Genomic DNA, 8828 nt, shown 5'->3' with positions numbered 1-8828 from the left:
TTTGAAAAATACAATCACTCAATGCATTATAAAAATGACACTTGATTTTTCATTAGGAAAGATCATTAATGGAAAATATATCAAATGAAAAGATAAAGGGTTAAAGTTTTCCAAATCAAGAACAATACAGGTGGTACAGTAAATTCTCATCAGCGGTTAGGGGATAATACGTGACAGTTAACTGAAAATTCTAGTTAGCTGTTCAAACTTTGTAGCTTCTAACTAAATGCAATCTTAATTATTAATATAAGCCCCGGCTACAGGAAATACGTGCTTAAATAAATAAATGGAAGATTGCTTGAGAGATATAATAACCTGAATATTCCCTGTGGCAGGAACAGGGCCATCAGAAAATTTTCTATCTAGATTGTCTTTAGAGTCAGATTGATGGGAAGGCCAGAAGATCCAGTCTAAAGGTTCTAAGACATTATTGGGAATGTGATGCATTAGAGAAAATTGTGTTCACCAAATTTTGCTCAGAAAATAAGGTAGAAGGCATACTTTGAAGAACCATTTGAGGTGGGACATGAACTCCAAATGAATGTGCTCTAGTAACCAGACACTTGCTAAACTGCCTCTGAAGGAGGGCAAGTGAAGTTAAAAGAATGTATTTTGCATGGAGGAGGCAGTGCCGGCCAAGAGTTAAATTGTTCAGGATAAAAGAGCTAACGAACTAACCTGCCAACTTCCTTCTAGCCTCCCAGGAAGTTTAATGGGAACCAATTAATAATAACCTGATGAGCCGTTCACATGCCCTTGGTTCACCTCAAAAAGCATTATTTAGTCCTTCCAGAATTGTCTTTATTTAATAACTGTTTGGAGCCATAGGTATACTATAAGAAATAGTCACATGAAACACAGTACTCTATTGCAAAATTAAGAGCCAAGGATCCTTTCATAAGATCCGCAATCAGTCACTTGGGAAACAACTGCTTTTTTCTTATCTTAAAGACATTACGCAACTTGCAGCTGAGCACGTTTTCCCCTTGGCTTTCCTCTCTCTGGGGGGGAAAAAAAAAAATGAAGGCCTGTAATTAACCAAAATTCAGTCAGTTCAGTTTAGTAGCTCAGTCATGTCCGACTCTTTGCAACCCCATGGACACCAGGACAGCACGCCAGGCTTCCCTGTCCATCACCAACTCCTAAAGCTTGCGAAAGACAAATCTGGAGAGTAAGTATTCCCTCGAGCCCATAGACCAGCTCCAGCCACCTGCATCTGCGTTCTTAATGACAATTATCTCTTCTACATGTGGGCCCAACATTGCTAATTATTAGACAAATGCAAGTCAAAACTATGTGTGGTATCACCTCACACCAGTCAGAATGGCTATCATCAAAAAGTTTACAAATAATAAGTCCTGGAGAGGGTGTGGGGAAAAGGGACCCTCCTACACTGTTGGTGGGAATGTAAATTGGTACAGTCACCATGGAAAACAGTATGGAGATTAATTTAAAAACTAAAAATAGAGTTGCTATATGATCCAGCAATCCCACTCCTGGGCATATATCCAGAAAAGACAAAAACTCTAATTTGAAAAGATACATGCACCCCCAGTGTTTATAGCAGCCATGTCGATAGCCAAGTCATGGAAGCAACCTAAATGTCCATCAACAGATGAACGGATAAAGAAGACATGATATATATATACATATATATATATATGTATACACACTCACATATGCACATAGGGGCTTCCCTGTCGGCTCAGATGGTAAAGAATCTGCCTCCAATGCGGGAGAACTGGGTTCAACCCCTGGGTTGGAAAGATTCCCTGAAGAAGGGAATGACTACCCACTCCAGTATTCTTGCCTGGAAAATTCCATGGACAGAGGAGCCTGACGGGCTACTGTCCATGGGATCACAAGGAGTCAGACATGACTGAGTGACTAATACTATATGCACACATACACAATGGAATATTACTCAGCTGTAAAAATCATGAAATAGTGCCATTTGCAGCAACATGGATGAACCTAGAGATAATCATACTAAGTCAAATACCATATGATATCACTCATATGTGGAATTCAAAATATGATACAAGTGGACTTCTTTAAAAACAGAAATAGACTCACATAGAAAACAAACATGGTTACACAGCGAAAGGTGGGTGAGGGGTAATTTAGAGGCGTTTGGGACTGACAGATACTACTACATATAAAACAGATAATCAACAAAGACCTACTGTATAGCAGAGGGAACTGTATTCAATATCTTGTAATAACCTATAATGGAAAAGAATTTCAAAAAGAACCTGAAAAGTATATATATACTGGCTTCCCTGGTGGTTCAGATGGTAAAGAAGAATCCACCTGCAATGCAGGAGACCCAGGTTTGATCCCTGGGTCAGAAAGATACCCTGAAGAAGGGAATAGCTACCCACTCCAGTGTTCCTGCCTTGAGAATCCCAAGGACGGAGGAGCCTGGTGGGCTATGGGGTCGCACAGAGTCGGACACGACTGAAGTGACTTAGCAGCAGCAGCAGCCAGTGTTCTTGCCTGGGGAATTCCATGGACAGAGGAGCCTGGCAGGCTACAGTCCATGCGGGTGCAAATAGTCAGATAAGACTGAGCATCTTTCAGTTTTTCATATATATATATATATGAAAGCTATAATCCATACATATATATAGAGAGAGAGAGAGCTGAATCCCTCATCATACACCTGAAACTGACACAATTTTGTAAATCAACTGTACTTCTTAGTTGATTTACATAAAAAACTTTTAAAAAGACAGGCTATGAGCAAGACGCTGTGCCAAGGGTTTTAATCTCACATTCCTCTTCATAGAGTTCTAATGAGACATGTATTTTGTTTCATTTTTTATTGTGATTTTTGTAGACAGAAAAACTGATATTATGAGAATTGAATTTGCCGGAAGTTCTACAATTAAATCATAAAGGCAGTACTCAAATTTAGACCCAACTCTATCACCTACGTTTTTAGCTGAGTTTTACATTTTAACCTAGTATTAACAATACTTTCAATATTTACTTGAGAAAATCCAAGTCATTCTCAGATCACTCTCTGCTCAGCTTGAAATCATCCAAGTTAAAGGAAAATTTCATTCACCATTTAAGAAATATTTCAGCTTCTTTTCTATGGAAGAGATGGGAATAAACAAATGAAGATGACACGGTCCTTGCCAATAAGTTGTTTATTCCAGGAGAGCAGAAATAATATTCCACTTCGAATATTCACTGAATAGACTAAAACACAAGCTAGCAAGAGAAAATATCCGAAGGATTTAGGCATATTGAGACATTTGGGGAGGTGGACATAGGGTGAAAAAAGCAAGCATACATCAGGGAGACGAATAAAACACAATACAATCAGTCTTTTGCTTTATGTTTTGTTTGAACACTTCTAGCCAATCACTTTAGAGTCATATATTCAAAATTTGGTTTATTCCAATTACATCTTCCTTCCCACTAAAGCTATTATCCAGTTACAATAATAATGGCCCCCAAACCAGTGTACCAGGTATTTTTTTTAAGTCTTGTTTCATTAATTTAATATAAAATTCTATTTTCAGGGAAATGATTGACTACAAAGAGGCACAAGTGAGCTTTCTAGAGTAGTGGAAATGTCATGCCTTTATTGTGGGAATGATTAAATGACTGTGTTTTACAAAATTCTTATAATTTTATACCTAAAAGGATAAATTGTACTACATGTAAATTACCTCAGTACACCTGATTTTTTTTTAAAAGTTTGAACTCTTAACTAGCCAGTTAAAATAAAATAAAATTTAAAGTACAATTTACAATATAGGTACAAAATCAATTTTATAAGTGAAGGAGGGCTAGCAACTCTTTGGTATTTATTTATAATGCTAATAATCCAATATAATTCAATAAATGTACCAGTATTTTAAAATGGGATATTAAAATATATTTTAAAAATATAAGGATTTGGATTGCAAAACATTTATTATAACCATAATGTTGTTAAAGCAATGCTATTTTTAAAAAAATCTCAGAAAATAATAATCTAAGTCTGTTAAAAATTTCAATGATTTAAACTTCTAGAGTACTACCATAAATTCTGCTTACATAGTATGCTGAAAACCCCTCATATAATAGTTAAGGACAAAAAATTATCAGCTAGCTTCATTCCTTGATAGATTTGATTGCATTCTAAAACGTAATGGTAGCTCAGCTTCTTTCCAAGGCAAAGAAAAGAAATGATTATTTCTAAACAAAACTGGGTTAAAAAGAAAAACACAAAAACAAAACACTATTAAGAACACAGGAGGGACTTCCCTGATGGTCCAGTGGCTAAGACTGTGCTCCCAAGGCAGGGGACCAGGGTTCAATCCCTGGTCAGGGAACCTGAGCCCACACGCTGCACCTGAAGATCCTGCATGCTGCAATGAAGACTGAAGATCCTCTGTGCCCTAACTAAGACTTGGCTCAACTAACTAAACAAATATTTTTTTAAAACCCACAAGAAAGAGTAAATAAGTGATGTTTCTTCTTTATTAAGGCTTCAGTAGAAACAAATATATCCAAGAAACCATTTACAAAGGACCCAGCCTCAGAATTGTTTTAGAGACCAAAGTCACTCCCTTGCCACTGGAATTTGCTTGTGAAATAGTACAAAATTGCACATCAGACTTCTCAGAGTTTTATGACTCCTACTTTAATACCCTCTGTTTTTATTCTCCCAGACACACCAAAGACCACCAAGTCAATTTAAATTAGGAGGAGTAATGTAATTCCAAGCTCTGGAAACCCTAGAATAGACTGTAACAGGAAGAGGAATTCTCTTACCTTGATTAAAATAATATACTTGTGGCAGATGTCATTTGTCAATCAAAAAACACATACTTGATTTTTTTCTAATATGGCAGAAAGTAAAAGTGAAGTCGCTCAGTCGTGTCTGACTCTTTGCGACCTGTGGACTGTAGCCCACCAAGCTCCTCTGTCCATGGGATTCTCCAGGCAAGAATACTGGAGGGGTTGCCATTTCCTTCTCCAGGGGATCTTCCCGACCCAGGGATCAAACCCAGGTCTCCCACATTGCAGGCAGATGCTTTAACCTCTGCACCACCAGGGAAGCCCAATATGGCAGAAGAATGTATCAATATTTTTATTTGTGGCTTTGATAAAAATACCTGTTAAGTGTATTGTGCTTGGTCAATTAACTTTTCGAAGAATGAAATATCCCTTAAGTGAAAATACGTGACAACTATCTGTTAACAAGTGTCCTCTCTCAAAGAAGCTCATCTTCCAAAATCTATCTTAAAATTTTCAGTTTTTAAAGATTTGTCAGGCTTGACTATACCTCTTGAATATCAATAAAAATCTGACTTTTTCCATTAAAAATGTTTTCTAATGTTTTTATCTTGAATAACAATAAAAAAAACAGCATAAATATCTCTGAGAAAGTACTACTTTTTAGGAATGACCATGCTCTGTATATTAAAGGACAATTAACTTGCTAAAAAAAAATGCTCTGACTAGCAAGTGTTGGTAAGGACACGGAGAAATTAGAACCTCATATACTTCTGGTGGGATTATAAATTAGTACAGCCACTTTAGAAACCAGCTGCTCACAGCTGGAGGGTTTAGAGGGAATGGGTGCAAGATATTTTGACACAGTGATGGAAATGTACTAAAATTAATGAATCCTGGTGACTGTTGCTCAACTCTGTTGCTGCTGCTGCTGCTGCTGCTAAGTCACTTCAGTCGTGTCCAACTCTGTGTGACCCCATAGACGGTAGCCCACCAGGCTTCCCCATCCCTGGGATTCTCCAGGCAAGAACACTGGAGTGGGTTGCCATTTCCTTCTCAAATGCATGAAAGTGAAAAGTGAAAGTGAAGTCACTCAGCCGTGTCCGACTCTTAGCGACCCCATGGACCGCAGCCCACCAGGCTCCTCCGTCCATAATGTACTATTAACTCCTACCCTTTAAAAGCTGCTAAGTTGAAAGGTATGTGAATTATATTTGAATAAAGCTGATGCAAAACTAAAAAAAAAAAACCCAAACACGAATGTTCTAAGACTGTTCATGAAAAAATGATGAAGAACTAGCATAATGATATCCATGGAAACTGCATAACATGTCCTAGGATGTAGCAGAATAGTGCCAATCAGGCAAAAACTAATGTTTCTATTCTTTTCAGTATGATAACCAACAAATTTTATAAACAGTATTTATTAAAAGCACATTAACAGATCACGGAAATACTGTTAAATAACCAATCTGTGGGCTGTGGGTTCACAAGACCGAACTCGACCAAGTGAAACCCCTGCGGTGACAGTGCCTTGTTTTGGGGGGAGGGGTAGAGAGGTTAGAGAACCAAAGTGACAGTAACAGTGATGGTAGTCAAGAGTAAACGATCAGAAAGCTTGGTCCGAAGGAGGTGGCTGAGAGAAGGGAAGCAGCTCGAGGGCTCGCTGGGCTCTACCACCAAGGAAGAGGATGAACGCGGAGTCAGGTAAGACTTGCTAGTGTGGTGGGCATTAGTTCAAAGGTTACATGCAGAGAGAATCAGAAAGCTTGGAGTGTAATTTGAAGGCTGGGAAGTTATTCTAAGGAAGCAAATGGTTGTGTTGCATGTGCTCTTCAGAAAAGGATTCTGAGTTGGTGACTGATATTCAAACACCTGCAATAATTAGGTGTGCTTATGTAGTAAAGAGGGGCAGGGATTGTGACAGGTATTCCAGGTGAGGGGGGAAAGACTCAGGGTTAAAGCAACTTTGTGAAAACTCGAGTGGGAGGGCGTCATTGTGAAAGAACGTTCAAAGCAAGGGCTTCGGAAATCAAATGGATCTGGATAACACTTTATTAACCAGCTATTTGATCAAATATTATCCGGGTGTTTCCTTGAGGGGGATTTGGGAAGAGATTAACCCTTAAATTGGTAGACGAATGAAGCAGATTGCCCGTGATGTAGATGGCCCTCAGTCAGTTGAAGGCCTGAAGAAACAGGCTGCCTCACCTCAGAGTAAAAGGGAATTCTTCTGCCTCATGGCCTTCAAACTCAACATCAGCTTTTTCCTGCCTTTTGGACCCAGAATGGAATACTTTTGGCTTTCTTGGGTCTCCAGATTGCCAATTCACCCTGCACATTTGGGGATTTGCCATGAGCCAATTCCTTATATCCTTATACTAAATCTCTCAATATATGTTATATACATTACCCGGGCTTCCCAGGTGGCGCTAGTAATAAAGAACCCATCTGTCAAGGCAGGAGACATAAAGAGGCACAGGTTTGATCCCTGGTTTGGGAAGATCCTCTGGAGGAGGGCACGGCAACCCACACCAGTATTCTTGCCTGGAGAATCCCATGGACAGAGGAGTCTGGTGGGCTACAGTCCAAAGGGTTGCAAAGAGTTGAACATAATTTAAGTGACTCGCACATGAACATATATCACACATGTATGTTTGGACTTCCCTAGTGGCTCAGACGGTAAAGTGTCTGTCTACAATGAGGGAGACCTGGGTTCAATCCCTGGTTTGGGAAGATCCCCTGGAGAAGGAAATGGCAATCCACTCCAGTGCTCTTGCCTGGAAAACCCCAAGGACGGAGGAGCCTGGTGGGCTACAGTCCATGGGGTCGCAAAGAGTCGGACACGACTGAGTGACTTCACTTTCACTTTCACGTTTGGAGAAGACCCTTGAGAGTCCCTTGGATTGCAAGGAGTTCAAATCAGTCAATCTTAAAGGAAATCAACCCTGAATATTCACTGGAAGGACTGAGGCTGAAGCTCCAATACTTCAGCCACCTAATGCGGAGAGCTGACTCATTGAAAAGACCCTGATGCTGGGAAAGATTGAAGGCAGGAGAAGGGAGTGGCAGAGGATGAGATGGTTAGATAGCATCCATCTCAATGGACATGAATATGAGCAAAGTCCAGGAGATAGTGGAGGACAGGGAAGCCTGGCATGCTGCAGTCCATAGGGTTGCAAAGAGTTGAACACGACTTATCCATTGACCAACAACATATATTACATACACACACACACACATCCTATTGGCTCTGTTTCTTCAGAGAACCCTAATACAATCTCAGTTCAAATCACAGCTGTTTCTTAATAGCTATATGACCTTAAGTAAGCCCTTTAACCTCCCTGAGCCTATAAAATGGAAATAATTAAACATCCGTACAGCATAGGATTGTAACAAAGATTAGCTGAAATAACTTCATGAAGCATTGAGCACAGTGTCCGACACACAGTGCTCAGTAACTGGAAGTTGTTGTCCATTTTATTTATTACTATTACAGAAGACTCTCTTTTGAGGAAAAAAATACAAGTAAAACAGGGCCTGAAGATGTATTCTTGGTGAGAAGGATGGTAGGAAAGTGAGTAGGAACTGCTAAAATTTTACCTAGTCACCAGCAAAGAGTCCCTTCTTCTCTTCTGTTTTCAACAAAAAGCTACTTTTCTGTTTCATCCCTCTCATGTAATTCTTTGCATGGCAAAATTCAGCTGAACCACTTTCTAAAACCTAATTAAAATCTTGTTAGAAAATCTTCCAAATATATATCACCCTTTCTTGACTTAAACATAGTGGGTGTAAAAATGTGGACCATCTGATTTTGAATGTTGCAGAAGTACTGAGTTATTACAGAAAATATTAGTAATCACTGTTATGTACTGTGTATGTATTTTCAAAACGAAATCTCCGATAGCAACTTATTCTGCTGTCAACCTTCTGTAAAATTCAGTGTCTGACATCAATTCCAGTTTGCTAAGAGTTTTGGCTAGTAAAACTTTACTGTAAAAATCCCCTCCCTTTGACCAGTTTAAGGAAGAGAATAAGTACATTATCTTCATTTTATATACTTAAATCCTTTCTCAGGGTAAGCATTA

This window comes from Budorcas taxicolor, chromosome 16, assembly GCF_023091745.1.
Source record: "Budorcas taxicolor isolate Tak-1 chromosome 16, Takin1.1, whole genome shotgun sequence".
NCBI lineage: Eukaryota > Metazoa > Chordata > Mammalia > Artiodactyla > Bovidae > Budorcas > Budorcas taxicolor.
This window is presented reverse-complemented; position numbering follows the sequence as displayed.